Source organism: Oncorhynchus keta, unplaced genomic scaffold, assembly GCF_023373465.1.
Source record: "Oncorhynchus keta strain PuntledgeMale-10-30-2019 unplaced genomic scaffold, Oket_V2 Un_contig_17939_pilon_pilon, whole genome shotgun sequence".
NCBI classification, from domain to species: domain Eukaryota; kingdom Metazoa; phylum Chordata; class Actinopteri; order Salmoniformes; family Salmonidae; genus Oncorhynchus; species Oncorhynchus keta.
The window spans coordinates 44,310-57,734 of NW_026280659.1; the positions used below are offsets into that span (position 1 = coordinate 44,310).

At 46.0% G+C, this 13,425-nt stretch overlaps 1 long non-coding RNA gene across 3 annotated transcripts; it reads right to left on the reverse strand.

Moving 5' to 3' along the window:
• Positions 1-9,128: 9,128 nt before the first annotated feature.
• On the reverse strand, positions 9,129-10,520 carry LOC127919946 (uncharacterized). 3 transcript variants are annotated; one of them, XR_008104592.1, is made up of 4 exons: positions 9,999-10,520; positions 9,740-9,850; positions 9,568-9,678; positions 9,129-9,493 (listed from the first exon to the last, which is right to left on the reverse strand). It is a non-coding gene; the product is annotated as an uncharacterized LOC127919946 (long non-coding RNA). The 3 variants fall into 3 exon arrangements; XR_008104591.1 differs by lacking the exon at positions 9,740-9,850 and having other exon boundaries at positions 9,568-9,715; XR_008104590.1 differs by lacking the exon at positions 9,568-9,678.
• Positions 10,521-13,425: the final 2,905 nt, after the last annotated feature.

A 13,425-nucleotide genomic window follows, 5' to 3' on the forward strand; every position in this document is an offset into this window, starting at 1 on the left:
CACATGCTGTACATTCTCTGGGGAATAGGGAGAACATTAAACCTTGTTTTAATTATACTTCACGTCGCAACTATTTTCTATGTAGTCTTCTTTCATAGCTTATGGGGAGAACATATTTACTTGTCAGTTTAAGAGAATAGACTTTTTTAGAGTTAATTTATTTCCTCAAAGCTTGTGCCAAGACGAAACACAGACTTGACTCACTGTGGTTGTCAATACTGGCAAATATTTTACCACACACACACACACACACATATATATATATATACACACACGACTCATCTGATTTCAGGAACAATAAAGCAGTCCTTGTTTGTCTCCGTGAGTCAATCTGTTTTATTGCGAAATCTTCCCCCAGCATGTGAGACGCTTTTAAAAATAGCTTTAAAACCCTGGACTGTTTTCTTTGGAAACACAGGAGACTTCCTCTCTCCTGCACACACACACACACACACACACACACACACACACACACACACACACACACACACACACACACACACACACACACACACACACACACACACACACACACACACACACACACACACACACACACACACACACACACACACACACACACACACAGCAGACGTCCTCTCTCCTGCACACACACACACACACACACACACACACACACACACACACACACACACACACACACACACACACACACACACACACACACACACACACACAGCAGACGTCCTCTCTCCTGCACACACACACACACACACACACACACACACACACACACACACACACACACACACAGCAGATGTCCTCTCTCGTACACACACACAGCAGACGTCCTCTCTCCTGCACACACACACACACAGCAGACGTTCTCCTGTCTTTCTTAGCCAGCGATGGTTAACTTGGGAGGACATTTTTTCACAGTTGGTCCAACGGGGCTTGTGGTTGCCGTGGACACCTAAATAGAACACAGGAGGTGAATGGTAGACGTTTGCAGGCACGCTGTGGTTTCCTACACAGACTGGATTTACTTTATAGCCATTGGAAACCTGTCTTAGAGAGAGGAGGATCTCACTCAGTCCTGGACCAGACCAGACCTGGACCAGACCAGACCTGGACCAGACCAGACCTGACCTGACCTGGGGTTGTTTTAGACCACTGAAATAGACTGTGGGACCAACACTAGACTTGGGGGCAACAGACACACCCTGGGCTAGACCGAGGGGCAGCAGACACACCCTGGGCTAGACCGAGGGGCAGCAGACACACCCTGGGCTAGACCGAGGGGCAGCAGACACACACTGGGCTAGACCGAGGGGGGACAGCAGACGCACACTGGGCTAGACCGAGGGGCAGCAGACACACCCTGGGCTAGACCGAGGGGCAGCAGACACACCCTGGGCTAGACCGAGGGGCAGCAGACACACACTGGGCTAGACCGAGGGGCAGGAGACACACACTGGGCTAGACCGAGGGGCAGCAGACACACACTGGGCTAGACCGAGGGGCAGCAGACACACACTGGGCTAGACCGAGGGGCAGCAGACACACACTGGGCTAGACCCAGGGGCAGGAGACACCCTGGGCTAGACCGAGGGGCAGGAGACACACCCTGGGCTAGACCGAGGGGCAGGAGACACACCCTGGGCTAGACCGAGGGGCAGCAGACACACACTGGGCTAGACCGAGGGGCAGCAGACACACACTGGGCTAGACCGAGGGGCAGCAGACACACACTGGGCTAGACCGAGGGGCAGCAGACACACACTGGGCTAGACCGAGGGGCAGCAGACACACCCTGGGCTAGACCGAGGGGCAGCAGACACACCCTGGGCTAGACCGAGGGGCAGGAGACACACCCTGGGCTAGACCGAGGGGCAGCAGACACACCCTGGGCTAGACCGAGGGGCAGCAGACACACACTGGGCTAGACCGAGGGGCAGCAGACACACCCTGGGCTAGACCGAGGGGCAGCAGACACACCCTGGGCTAGACCGAGGGGCAGGAGACACACCCTGGGCTAGACCGAGGGACAGCAGACACCCCGGGCTAGACCGAGGGGCAGCAGACACACCCTGGGCTAGACCGAGGGACAGCAGACACACCCTGGGCTAGACCGAGGGACAGGAGACACACCCTGGGCTAGACCGAGGGACAGCAGACACACCCTGGGCTAGACCGAGGGACAGCAGACACACCCTGGGCTAGACCGAGGGGCAGCAGACACACACTGGGCTAGACCGAGGGGCAGGAGACACTCACTGGGCTAGACCGAGGGGCAGGAGACACACACTGGGCTAGACCGAGGGGCAGGAGACACACACTGGGCTAGACCGAGGGACAGCAGACACACACCGTTGCCTCTGACACTGGAGCTTCTTAATGTGACTAGGTCCCACCACAGTGTTGTTAGTTTGGGATCTCATTATGAGTGTGCTGTGGTAGTCTGTGGAACTCTGGAACCCACATAGAGAACCTTCTCCTTTCTCTCTTCTCTGCACATCTTCCCAGGTTGTAGCTGGAAAAAATACAATGTACTTTCTATTTTGGCCACTCACTCACTCACTCACTCACTCACTCACAAAACAGGGACTTTGTGTGGGGTCTCTGTCTGTAAACAATTAGCTGTGTTAAATCGGGTTGCCCTTTTCACTGACAGGCTGAGTGGCTTGTCTTCTTTCTCTCTCTCTCCTAACCTGATAAAAAATATTGATGATAATAGTATCAATAGTTAATGCTATTTCACACTGCTGGTGCTGTGAGCTTATGGATGTTTAGTTTTACCCACCTGCCCTTCAAACTAGTACTCATATAGCGTGGTGCAGTGGGGCTGAACCACACATAAACCTTCCCCTGGTACCATACTTTTGGGTAAGAAAACACACACATGCGAACACAAACACACACACATTCAACTTCTAGTTCTAGAATGCTGTAAATCAATTTTACCACTCTTCACCTCCTTTTCCATGGCAACGGTAACATGTCAGAGAAGCCTGCTCCTGAGCTCTGGGTTTTAAGCCTAAATGAAAATACCAAATACTAACTAGTTGCTTAATTTATACTATGCAAACATAAACTCCTAGCTGTTCCAGATAAAGTACCAACTATGGTTTCATTCAGTTGAAAAGCGTTTTTATCTGAGAGAATTTAGTTTGGAAGTTCTCAAAATAACCTCTTTAGTATTAAAAGAAATTGGATTTCATTCTGAACCAACATACTTTGCCTGATGGTGAGCAAAGATGTTTCAAATTAGTTAAAGAATTTCATGTCTCATATCATTATGTTGAAATACACTATATATACAAAAGTATGTAAACACCCCTTCAAATTAGTGGATTCGGCTATTTCAGCCACACCCGTTGCTGACAGGTATATAAAATCCAGCACACAGCCATGTAATCTCCATAGACAAACATTGGCAGTAGAATGGCCTTACTGAAGAGCTCAGTGACTTTCTACGTGGCACCGGCATAGGATGCCACCTTTCCAAAAAGTCAGTTTGTCAAATTTCTGCCCTGCTAGAGCTGCCCCGGTCAACTGTAATTGCTGAAATTGTGAAGTGGAAACGAGCTTCATGAAATGGGTTTCCATGGCTAAGCAGCCACACACAAGCCTCAAATCACCATGCGCAATTCAAAGCGTGGGCTGGAGTGGTGTAAACCTCGACACCATTGGACTCTGGAGCAGGGGAAACACGTTCTCTGGAGATGAATCACGCTTCACCGTCTGGTAGTCCTATGGACGAATCTGCATTTGGTAGATGCCAAGAGATTGCTACCTGCCCCAATGCATAGTGCCAACTGTAAAGTTTGGTGGAGGAGGAATTGGGCTAGTTCCTTTAGTTCCAGTGAAGTGAAATCTTAACGCTACAGCATACAATGACATTCTAGACAGTTATGTGCTTCCAACATTGTGGCAACAGTTTGAGGAAGGATCTTTCCTGTTTCAGCAGGACAATGCCTCTGTGCACAAAGCGAGGTCCATACGGAAATGGTTTGTCGAGATCCATGTGGAAGAACTTGACTGGTCTTCCAATAAGTGTAGAGGCTGTTATAGCAGCAAAGGGGGGACCAACTCCATATTAATGCCCATGATTTTGGAATGACAACAGGTGTCCACATACTCTTGGTCATGTAGTGTGCCATAAGCATCATGCCTCAACTCCCAAAACATAAAAACATTTTCCCTATCCTGGCACACACCAGATTTAACATTCACATTTTGACCAATCCTCTTTTAAGGAACAGGCTTCTGAAGGGAAATTTGCTGACAGTTTTCGTGTACGGATAATCTGGATTATTACAAAAAAGATTGAGGCAAACTTTCATCGTTCCTTTGAAGTGGCCAGTCCAGTTAATGATTCTGCAAGGTTAATGTGGCACAGTCACACATACCCCAACCAGACAGGCGGGGGGGAGTGTGCCAGAACTTTTATCATGTTAATGATATCTGAGTGAGACTGACTAACAAAATCAATGGGGGCCCCCTGGAGGTTAGGGCCCCTGGACACATGCCCTGTGTGCCCAGTCGGTATTCACCCATTATTTCTACAAGTTTAGATAGCTGGCTAGACTCATTTACCAATGTAAAAATGGTTAACTAACATGGATAATTGAGTGACTATCAGTGGCTGACATAACAAGAGAGAAACTGTTGATGCACAACCACATGTAGAAATTGCACCTTGTGTATTCTACTATTCTAACTGTCAACAGGAAGTTGAGACCCCGACTGAGTTCTAAAAACAATTCAACACACTTCGGTCAGGTTATGTCTGTCTCTTGGAACCGGCTCTGGCTGGATCATAAGGGTCAAACATAAAATAAAGTACTTGGCATGAAGAGACAAAGTGTGGTTAAATATTCCTAACTTCCCCCAACATACTGCATGCTGGTGTTCCATGCACAAGGCCAGGAGGTTACCTCTAGTCAGGGAAAGCCAGTGAAATGGCTAGTAAAATTATAATTGTGTACTTTTAGAATCAACCTTTCTGCACGGTATAGTATTGTATATACTAGTATTGGTTGAATGACTATGGGTTTGGACACGTGCCATTCTCTGGGCCTTAATGTTAGTTCCATGACCCTAAACAAACATTCTCTCACCACAGCATCAGGTATTTATGACTCTGGCTACTCAACAAGCTACACATTAAACCAGAGAGAGAGAGAGAGTACTTTCTCATGCTCTATGTTCCCCAGGTACCTTACTGTTATTCTTTTTATGGCCCCAGCATTGTAAAGGCAGATATTCCTGACCTTGGAGTTGGACTTTGCCATGTGACATTCTCAAAACACTTGGTACTATAGAAGTCAAACAGAACAGCAGGTTGCTGATCATTATCGTCAAAATACCTCAAATATCTTCCAGAAGGATGATGGACAATCAAAGGTTGGTTGATTCTCTGATATGGTTTCTTCTTCTAAGAGGTTTGTTTTGGGGAGATCTTCCAATAACTCTTCATGCAGACTCTTCACAAACTGCAAGCAACAGTGGGACTGAAATGTCTGTCAAATATCTAGGTTCTGTGAAATATCTAGGTTCTGTGAAGATCCTCAGTGGTGTGAAATATCTAGGTTCTGTGAAGATCCTCAGTGGTGTGAAATATCTAGGTTCTGTGAAGATCCTCAGTGGTGTGAAATATCTAGGTTCTGTGAAGATCCTCAGTGGTGTGAAATATCTAGGTTCTGTGAAGATCCTCAGTGGTGTGAAATATCTAGGTTCTGTGAAGATCCTCAGTGGTGTGAAATATCTAGGTTCTGTGAAGATCCTTAGTGGTGTAAAATATCTAGGTTCTGTGAAGATCCTCAGTGGTGTCAAATATCTAGGTTCTGTGAAGATCCTCGGTGGTGTCAAATATCTAGGTTCTGTGAAGATCCTCGGTGGTGTCAAATATCTAGGTTCTGTGAAGATCCTCAGTGGTGTCAAATATCTAGGTTATGTGAAGATCCTCAGTGGTGTCAAATATCTAGGTTCTGTGAAGATCCTCGGTGGTGTGAAATATCTAGGTTCTGTGAAGATCCTCAGTGGTGTGAAATATATAGGTTCTGTGAAGATCCTCAGTGGTGTCAAATATCTAGGTTCTGTGAAGATCCTCGGTGGTGTGAAATATCTAGGTTCTGTGAAGATCCTCGGTGGTGTGAAATATCTAGGTTCTGTGAAGATCCTCGGTGGTGTGAAATATCTAGGTTCTGTGAAGATCCTCGGTGGTGTCAAATATCTAGGTTCTGTGAAGATCCTCGGTGGTGTGAAATATCTAGGTTCTGTGAAGATCCTCGGTGGTGTGAAATATCTAGGTTCTGTGAAGATCCTCGGTGGTGTGAAATATCTAGGTTCTGTTAAGATCCTCGGTGGTGTTCTTTGACAAATCCATTGATGTTGGATTAGGTGGCGATTGGATAGTGGATCTGAAAACTTGCTGATCACCAGCATTTTGTCCAGAGAGTGCACAGCTGAATCACTGCTTTCTCTTTAATGAGCACTTAGTATAATGTACAGGATTGTCTTTATAGCTTTATGGGGATCATTAGGCTGAATGCTTTGGTTTTAAATGAATTAAACATTATACATTGTTGTTCGGAGGCGCCACAGACTGCAGATTTTAAACCGGTTGTCTACTAACTCATCTTGGCACTGGCACAGCTCCAGAACTCATAGCGTGGGACAGTCTCTCATTTAGCAGTTTCTCCATGCACTCTCAGCACAGACAGACCGGTGGAAATACTACAGTGCGCGCACAAACACACACACTCTAGTCTACACACATTCCACACACACTTGCAGACGCTTGTGTAACGCGGACTCCACTAGATACCGTAGCAGCTGGCGCTGCGAACTCAAGTCAACAAGAGGAAACATCCACGAGTCGTGACATCCTCGGAGTCGGCTCCGTTTACACATCCGTACTCCACTCGCATACTCAGACAGACAAGGACTCTTTCGGGACAGCTTCAGTGTTACTGTCTACCTTTGCCAACTTTCTATAAACCAAGAAGGATGGAAACACAGATTTTGATATAATTTTTCAGTGCGTGTTGGAGCGCCTATATATTATCTTTGTGGCATGTTGTAGCGCACCGCCAGAGGAAGACAGCGACCATACACGTGGGTACCTTTTATAAACGTCTGCTGTGTAGCTTATTGACTTGATTTGCCTAACGTTAGTGGTGGTTGTCAACTCCGTCTGTAGCCATGATATAAAGTTGTCGAATGATACCGTGCCCTGTTATAAATAGATATAATATATACCGAAATAGCGATGCAACACCAGAGCAGTAGCATAGGCTGTCCAGACTGTCTCCGGGATTGGTTTAAGGTGTGCGACCACAGCGTTCCGGAGAGAGGTGAGACGTTGGCGGTTTCAGAGACGCGGGCAACCCCGTATATCCTTTGACCTTGTCCTTTGTATCTTTTAGAGGGGACATATTGATATACTGTATTGTAGTAGGGAGACAGTTGAGAGTTGAGAGCTCTGGGACTGGCAGGGACACCTCAGACAGAGACTAATGGAGTAGGGAGACAGTTGAGAGCTCTGGGACTGGCAGGGACACCTCAGACAGAGACTAATGGAGTAGGGAGACAGTTGAGAGCTCTGGGACTGGCAGGGACACCTCAGACAGAGACTAATGGAGTAGGGAGACAGTTGAGAGCTCTGGGACTGGCAGGGACACCTCAGACAGAGACTAATGGAGTAGGGAGACAGTTGAGAGCTCTGGGACTGGCAGGGACACCTCAGACAGAGACTAATGGAGTAGGGAGACAGTTGAGAGCTCTGGGACTGGCAGGGACACCTCAGGCAGAGACTAATGGAGTAGGGAGACAGTTGAGAGCTCTGGGACTGGCAGGGACACCTCAGACAGAGACTAATGGAGTAGGGAGACAGTTGAGAGCTCTGGGACTGGCAGGGACACCTCAGACAGAGACTAATGGAGTAGGGAGACAGTTGAGAGCTCTGGGACTGGCAGGGACACCTCAGACAGAGACTAATAGAGTAGGGAGACAGTTGAGAGCTCTGGGACTGGCAGGGACACCTCAGACAGAGACTAATGGAGTAGGGAGACAGTTGAGAGCTCTGGGACTGGCAGGGACACCTCAGACAGAGACTAATGGAGTAGGGAGACAGTTGAGAGCTCTGGGACTGGCAGGGACACCTCAGACAGAGACTAATGGAGTAGGGAGACAGTTGAGAGCTCTGGGACTGGCAGGGACACCTCAGACAGAGACTAATGGAGTAGGGAGACAGTTGAGAGCTCTGGGACTGGCAGGGACACCTCAGACAGAGACTAATGGAGTAGGGAGACAGTTGAGAGCTCTGGGACTGGCAGGGACACCTCAGACAGAGACTAATAGAGTAAGGAGACAGTTGAGAGCTCTGGGACTGGCAGGGACACCTCAGGGCTTCATACCCTCTTCTATCCCTCTTCTGCATGTATGGTGAAGGTCAGGTTTGGCAAGGTAACGGTACAAGGGTGATGGAGTTCTCATTTTTTATACTTCGACTTGATTTGATTAAAACAAACTTTAATGGATAAAAAAATGTAAAGAAGTAAAAGTTTAAAAAAAATATCAAATAAAATAGAGGGTTGGGTAGAGGATATGATCCTGGTTCAAGGGGAATAGAGGATATGGGTTCAAGGGGAAGGGTTATAGAGGATAACCTGGTTCAAGGGGAAGGGTTGGGTAGAGGATATGATCCTGGTTCAAGGGGAAGGGTTGGGTAGAGAGTTCAAGGGGAATTAGAGGATATGATCCTGGTTCAAGGGGAAGGGTTGGGTAGAGGATATTAACCTGGTTCAAGGGGAAGGGTTGGGTAGAGGATATGATATGATCCTGGTTCAAGGGGAAGGGTTGGGTAGAGGATATGAACCTGGTTCAAGGGGAAGGGTTGGGCACCTGAGGGGATATGATCCTGGTTCAAGGGGAAGGGTTGGGTAGAGGATATGATCCTGGTTCAAGGGGAAGGGGGTAGAGGATATGATCCTGGTTCAAGGGGAAGGGTTGGGTAGAGGATATGACCTGGTTCAAGGGGAAGGGTTGGGGGTTGGGTTCAAGGGGAAGGGAGGATATGATCCTGGTTCAAGGGGAAGGGTTGGGTAGAGGATATGATCCTGGTTCAAGGGGAAGGGTTGGGTAGAGGATATGATCCTGGTTCAAGGGGAAGGGTTGGGTAGAGGATATTAACCTGGTTCAAGGGGAAGGGTTGGGTAGAGGATATGATCCTGGTTCAAGGGGAAGGGTTGGGTAGAGGATATGATCCTGGTTCAAGGGGAAGGGTTGGGTAGAGGATATGATCCTGGTTCAAGGGGAAGGGTTGGGTAGAGGATATGATCCTGGTTCAAGGGGAAGGGTTGGGTAGAGGATATTAACCTGGTTCAAGGGGAAGGGTTGGGTAGAGGATATTAACCTGGTTCAAGGGGAAGGGTTGGGTAGAGGATATTAACCTGGTTCAAGGGGAAGGGTTGGGTAGAGGATATTAACCTGGTTCAAGGGGAAGGGTTGGGTAGAGGATATTAACCTGGTTCAAGGGGAAGGGTTGGGTAGAGGATATGATCCTGGTTCAAGGGGAAGGGTTGGGTAGAGGATATTAACCTGGTTCAAGGGGAAGGGTTGGGTAGAGGATATTAACCTGGTTCAAGGGGAAGGGTTGGGTAGAGGATATTAACCTGGTTCAAGGGGAAGGGTTGGGTAGAGGATATTAACCTGGTTCAAGGGGAAGGGTTGGGTAGAGGATATTAACCTGGTTCAAGGGAAGGGGATAAACCTGGTTCAAGGGGAAGGGTTGGGTAGAGGATATTAACCTGGTTCAAGGGGAAGGGTTGGGTAGAGGATATTAACCTGGTTCAAGGGGAAGGGTTGGGTAGAGGATATTAACCTGGTTCAAGGGGAAGGGTTGGGTAGAGGATATGATCCTGGTTCAAGGGGAAGGGTTGGGTAGAGGATATGATCCTGGTTCAAGGGGAAGGGTTGGGTAGAGGATATGATCCTGGTTCAAGGGGAAGGGTTGGGTAGAGGATATTAACCTGGTTCAAGGGGAAGGGTTGGGTAGAGGATATTAACCTGGTTCAAGGGGAAGGGTTGGGTAGAGGATATTAACCTGGTTCAAGGGGAAGGGTTGGGTAGAGGATATTAACCTGGTTCAAGGGGAAGGGTTGGGTAGAGGATATTAACCTGGTTCAAGGGGAAGGGTTGGGTAGAGGATATTAACCTGGTTCAAGGGGAAGGGTTGGGTAGAGGATATTAACCTGGTTCAAGGGGAAGGGTTGGGTAGAGGATATTAACCTGGTTCAAGGGGAAGGGTTGGGTAGAGGATATTAACCTGGTTCAAGGGGAAGGGTTGGGTAGAGGATATTAACCTGGTTCAAGGGGAAGGGTTGGGTAGAGGATATTAACCTGGTTCAAGGGGAAGGGTTGGGTAGAGGATATTAACCTGGTTCAAGGGGAAGGGTTGGGTAGAGGATATTAACCTGGTTCAAGGGGAAGGGTTGGGTAGAGGATATTAACCTGGTTCAAGGGGAAGGGTTGGGTAGAGGATATTAACCTGGTTCAAGGGGGAAGGGTTGGGTAGAAGATACCAACTACCAACCCGGTTTATGGTAAGGGTCCTTGATTAAAATGAGAAAGTAGGGGATGGAAACGTATTCTTCAGGATACTGGAAGGGGAGTGGTGGTTTGTGATTTTTGAGTGGTGGGATGAATGTTTGTGGTTATTGTTGATTTTGTTTGGGAGACAGTCAAGATGGACAGTACCTTTTTATATGGGGGACACAGGTAGATCCGCGATCTGGACTGATCAATACTGCCATGTCATCAATGAGAATTAAACTTAGTGAATGTGTATGCTGTAGGTTATGTGAGCACGAGCACCTGTATAGGTCAAGTAGAGTAGATCATTGGAGGGACTTATTGGCATAATATGACTGTTAGGCCTGTATCCCCACTGCCCTTAAAACAGCATCCCAGTAAGCGTTTTGATGTCTTTTGAACATCTCTTTTTGGTCCTCAGTCTTTAAAAAACATGTTTTTTAAAAATTTCATCCCCCAGGGATGTTGAATTTTGGCCCGGACCAAACCTGAACCAATCATAGACATCTATGTTTCACAGGTTTGGACAGCAGTGTACAGTAACTTAGTACAGAAAAGTAAAGTATAGTGTACTCTACTGAATTAAACTATACTCTACTGAATTAAACTATACTCTACTGTACTCTACTGAATTAAACTATACTGTACTGAATTAAACTATACTCTACTGAATTAAACTATACTCTACTGAATTAAACTATACTCTACTGAATTAAACTATACTCTACTGTACTCTACTGAATTAAACTATACTGTAATGAAATTAAACTATACTCTACTGAATTAAACTATACTCTACTGTACTCTACTGAATTAAACTATACTCTACTGAATTAAACTATACTGTACTCTACTGAATTAAACTATACTGTACTGAATTAAACTATACTGTACTGAATTAAACTATACTGTACTGAATTAAACTATACTCTACTGTACTCTACTGAATTAAACTATACTCTACTGAATTAAACTATACTGTACTGTACTCTACTGAATTAAAATGTATTGTACTGAATGAAACTATACTTTACTGTAGTGTACTCTAATGTACTGAATTACTCTACTGTATTGTACTCGACTGAATAAAACTACAGTACTCTACTGTACTAAACTGTGCCGTACTGTATGTACTGTGATGTTCAAACCTGTGAAACAGCCTAGACGTCTATGATTCGTTCAGATTTGGATCTGGTCCACACCGGCCAAATGTGTACTTGTTTGGGGGCGGAGCTTATTAGAATAATATCCAGCATGCTTTGCAAGAGTTTTTGGTTTTACATTTACATTTTGGTCATTCAGCAGACGCTCTTATCCAGAGGAACTTACTGCATGTGATAGATACATATTTTGTTGCGATATACAATTGGTTCCTCTTTCCTATTAAAACCTGTCTAAGCCAGAGGGTGGGGGTTCTACTAAGGATCATTTAGCTGTTTGATTTTTGAATTTTAAGACCCCTTGAAGAATAAAAAAAAAAGAGAAGAAAAACATGATTGGATGAATTTTGGGGGGGACCTTACTGCTATTAGCATATTCAAATGCATCGAATAACAGATTCACTACATGGAACAACAGATCAAAAGGAAGTTTGTTCTGAAGTGTCTGAGAGATATATGAAAGATCAGGATCTTTTTTATTTAACCCCTTATTTTTGTCACTAAACAGTCTCCATACCTCCGTTGATTTTTTTCAACTGGTACCATGGGACCTTCAGACAAGTCTTGTGATAACTGTAATATAATGCTTACTTATTATAATTGAGAATGTATATCAGTTGAAATTTGGCCATGGAATCAATGATCGAAAAATAAGTATTTTCAAATGCAACCTGATTTCAACGTCCAGAAAATGGATTATTTTCAATGTCCGGAAGATCCATATTTTCATCACCTAAAATGTACCTGATGTCAATGTCTGAAAAATAGTTGTGAAATATGTCTTTTCAATGGCCTTTTGCTTATTGGGATATGGTTGTCCTCTTTAATGTGAGTTCGATAGGTTTATAGAAGTTAGCATCCTTCCTCTTGACCTGATTTATGTTGATTTATGCATTACCTGTCCACCCCTGCAGTGGCACACCGTAACCAGCAGGTGGAGACAAAGTTCAGGAACTCTGATGGAATTAGAATTGTCACTTTTTTTCCTACTTTTTCAAACTGTTTTACCTGCAGGCTGCATGCTCTGTTGGAAATAACACAGTTCAATATTTAGAAACACTGCACACTCCTTTTCAACTGGTCTCTTCTGCCTGAAATTACCAGGACAAGTATACAGCACTAACACTCGCTCATTATTATTATTATGTTGGGTGCTGTGGGTAGCAATGTTCAGGACTGAGTGTTGCCCTGGTGCCAGTCAGTGTGACTGGGATGAGTGAGTTAGTGTTGGGTGTCCTCCTGCATTATCTTGGATCAGGGTTAGTTTTCACTTGGGGAACTTCCTGCTATCTGTTTACACAGTGGTGATGGCAGGGAGCCCACTCATGTTACTACTAGAGACCAGATGGAGAGAAGGGGGAGGTAGAGAGCGAGATGAGAGAGGGGAAGACTAGAGTGAGAGAGAGAACAATAGAGAAAGGAAGTCAAGAGGCAGAGAATCCTAGAGCAGAGCCAGAGATGAGAGGGAGCAGCCGCAGCCCAGATGACATCTCCATACCAGGGTTTGTTCCCGGCACCAGAGAGTTTGGATGGAAACCTGTGGAATCGCAGACTAGAGCAGCAGACGTTAAGCAGCGGATTGGCAGTAAAGCTGTTGTGTGCCTTTGGGCTGTTCTGTCAGCTGTGACTGTGTGATGTGGTGTCCAGGACTAGAGCCTGGGACCGCGGCCAAGTCTGACTTCTGACTGGCCATTGGCCCAGAGTG